The sequence below is a fragment of the Amphiprion ocellaris genome, chromosome 2 (genome assembly GCF_022539595.1).
Source record: "Amphiprion ocellaris isolate individual 3 ecotype Okinawa chromosome 2, ASM2253959v1, whole genome shotgun sequence".
NCBI lineage: Eukaryota > Metazoa > Chordata > Actinopteri > Pomacentridae > Amphiprion > Amphiprion ocellaris.
The window spans coordinates 29,004,747-29,007,861 of record NC_072767.1 but is presented as its reverse complement, the minus strand read 5'-3'; the positions used below and the strand labels follow the sequence as shown (position 1 = coordinate 29,007,861).

General features: G+C 43.6%; 1 long non-coding RNA gene across 1 annotated transcript; it reads right to left on the bottom strand.

The window, feature by feature from the left end:
- Window positions 1–518: 518 nt before the first annotated feature.
- LOC129347625 (uncharacterized) lies at window positions 519–2,527 on the bottom strand. Its single transcript, XR_008599812.1, has 4 exons — window positions 2,256–2,527; window positions 1,841–2,119; window positions 1,517–1,659; window positions 519–750 (listed from the first exon to the last, which is right to left on the bottom strand). It is a non-coding gene; the product is annotated as an uncharacterized LOC129347625 (long non-coding RNA).
- Between the last annotated feature and the right edge of the window lie 588 nt (window positions 2,528–3,115).

Here is a 3,115-nt window from a genome sequence, read left to right as displayed (position 1 = left end):
GAGTTGAGTTGAGTTGAGTTGAGTTGAGTTGAGTTGAGTTGAGTTGAGTTGAGTTGAGTTGAGTTGAGTTGAGTTGAGTTGAGTTGAGTTGAGTTGAGTTGAGTTGAGTTGAGTTGAGTTGAGTTGAGTTGAGTTGAGTTGAGTTGAGTTGAGTTGAGTTGAGTTGAGTTGAGTTGAGTTGAGTTGAGTTGAGTTGAGTTGAGTTGAGTTGAGTTGAGTTGAGTTGAGTTGAGTTGAGTTGAGTTGAGTTGAGTTGAGTTGAGTTGAGTTGAGTTGAGTTGAGTTGAGTTGAGTTGAGTTGAGTTGAGTTGAGTTGAGTTGAGTTGAGTTGAGTTGAGTTGAGTTGAGTTGAGTTGAGTTGAGTTGAGTTGAGTTGAGTTGAGTTGAGTTGAGTTGAGTTGAGTTGAGTTGAGTTGAGTTGAGTTGAGTTGAGTTGAGTTGAGTTGAGTTGAGTTGAGTTGAGTTGAGTTGAGTTGAGTTGAGTTGAGTTGAGTTGAGTTGAGTTGAGTTGAGTTGAGTTGAGTTGAGTTGAGTTGAGTTGAGTTGAGTTGAGTTGAGTTGAGTTGAGTTGAGTTGAGTTGAGTTGAGTTGAGTTGAGTTGAGTTGAGTTGAGTTGAGTTGAGTTGAGTTGAGTTGAGTTGAGTTGAGTTGAGTGACGCAGCGCTTCGCAGAGTGACGCAGCGCTTCGCAGAGTGACGCAGCGCTTCGCAGAGTGACGCAGCGCTTCGCAGAGTGACGCAGCGCTTCTTCCTGCAACAATAACAGAGCAACAACTTGCAGCAACTGACATTCTTCCTGCAACAATAACAGCAACAACTTGCAGCGACTGACATACTTCCTGCAACAATAACAGAGCAACAACTTGCAGCAACTGACATTCTTCCTGCAACAATAACAGCAACAACTTGCAGCGACTGACATTCTTCCTGCAACAATAACAGAGCAACAACTTGCAGCGACTGACATTCTTCCTGCAACAATAACAGAGAACCAAGTTGCAGCGACTGACGTCCTTCCTGCAACAATAACAGAGAACCAAGTTGCAGCGCCCGACGTTCTTCCTGCAACAATAACAGCAACAAGTTGCAGCAACCGAGGTTCTTCCTGTGACAATAGTTTACAATCCAAACAATTTTTTCAATAAAGGTTTTTGTTTTTATTGACAACAAACTTGTACAAAACATAAAAGCATCAATTCTTGCAATTTCTCACGATAATCTATAAATACAAAAGGCAATCAATGCAGTCAAATGGAATCGAGTGGAATGGACACCAGAATGTGGCAACAATGACAAAACTTCTTGTGCAACATCCTCCAGGAAGGTCCGTGTCACCTTTGAAACATTTATCAGTAGGTCAGTTCAAAATCCAGCCAGTCACGCTTAAGCAGGTGATGTATTTTACGCAGGACTACACTTTTATCAGTGTTTTTTTCCCCGTCTTGATAGAATCTAAAAGCACAGATGTCAGCACAAATGATGGTCTAGACTAAACAGTGTGTGCTTTCATTTCTTACCCATTTTCAAATTGTCTTTGAAGGTTGTTAGGTCTTCATGGCAGAATGAATTCCACCTTTGTGGAAGCTGAAGGTTTCTGCTTGAATATTTCTGATCTTCATCAGGTGTATTTGTTACCCGGTAATGCTTTGTAGCAGTTGGTCTGGGGGAGGAAAACATCAAAAAAATGTGTTGAAGTATAGAAAGCTGAAAGCCACACACTAGTGCATATATATGAAGCATTGCATTTTATCCATGAGGAAATTCACCTGTGTGGGTTTTAAACATTTATGAGGATTTATACATGAATAACCTAAACTACTCCATCAAAACTGGATACTTACCACGGGAAGAAACTCAGCTGAAGGGGTAAGGTAGGAAACCCAAACAGGAACCGGCAGGGGTACAAGGGCAGCGTCGTGTCCAAGAAGCTCTGGTGGTCACGAGTCGATGCAGGATGTGCGCGTCCATGGTGGAGCAGGGAGTGAATGACAGAGCTGGCTTATATGCTGGGAGGTGGAATTGCAAACAGGTGACTGGTGTGAGCCAATTACGGCAGCTGATTCTCATTGCTGCAATCAGACTGCAGGCAGGTGGAACAGTCAGGGAGGAAGGGCTGAAAGCTGATAAGGAAAATCCAATTAGGAAAACGGACAAGACTACAAAATTCAATAAAGACTCTAAACTAACAACAGAGGGGAAATTTAAGAAAACCATAAATGAAGAACCTAAACTAATCCATCAAAACTGGATACTTACCACGGGAAGAAACTCAGCTGAAGGGGTGGGTAGGAAACCCAAACAGGAACCGGCAGAGGTACAAGGGCAGCGTCGTGTCCAAGAAGCTCTGGTGGTCACGAGTCAACGCAGGATGTGCGCATCCATGGTGGAGCAGGGAGTGAATGACAGAGCTGGCTTATATGCTGGGAGGTGGAATTGCAAACAGGTGACTGGCGTGAGCCAATTACGGCAGCTGATTCTCATTGCTGCAATCAGACTGCAGGCAGGTGGAACAGTCAGGGAGGAAGGGCTGAAAGCTGATAAGGAAAATCCAATTAGGAAAACAGACAAGACTACAAAATTCAATAAAGACTCTAAACTAACAACAGAGGGGAAATTTAAGAAAACCATAAATGAAGAACCTAAACTAATCCATCAAAACTGGATACTTACAACGGGAAGAAACTCAGCTGAAGGGGGTAGGTAGGAAACCCAAACAGGAACCGGCAGAGGGTACAAGGGCAGGCGTCGTGTCCAAGAAGCTCTGGTGGTCACGAGTCGAACGCAGGATGTGGCCGTCCATGGTGGAGCAGGGAGTGAATGACAGAGCTGGCTTATATGCTGGGAGGTGGGAATTGCAAACAGGTGACTAGGTGTGAGCCAATTACAGGCAGCTGATTCTCATTGCTGCAATCAGACTGCAGGCAGGTGGAACAGTCAGGGAGGAAGGGCTGAAAGCTGAAAGCAAAATCTAATTAGGAAAACAGACAAGAGCTACAAAAATTCAACAAAAACTCTAAACTAACAGAGGGGAAATTTAAGAAAACCATAAATGAAGAAACCTAAACTAATCCATCAAAACTGAATACTTACAACGGAAGAAACTCCGCTGAAGGGGT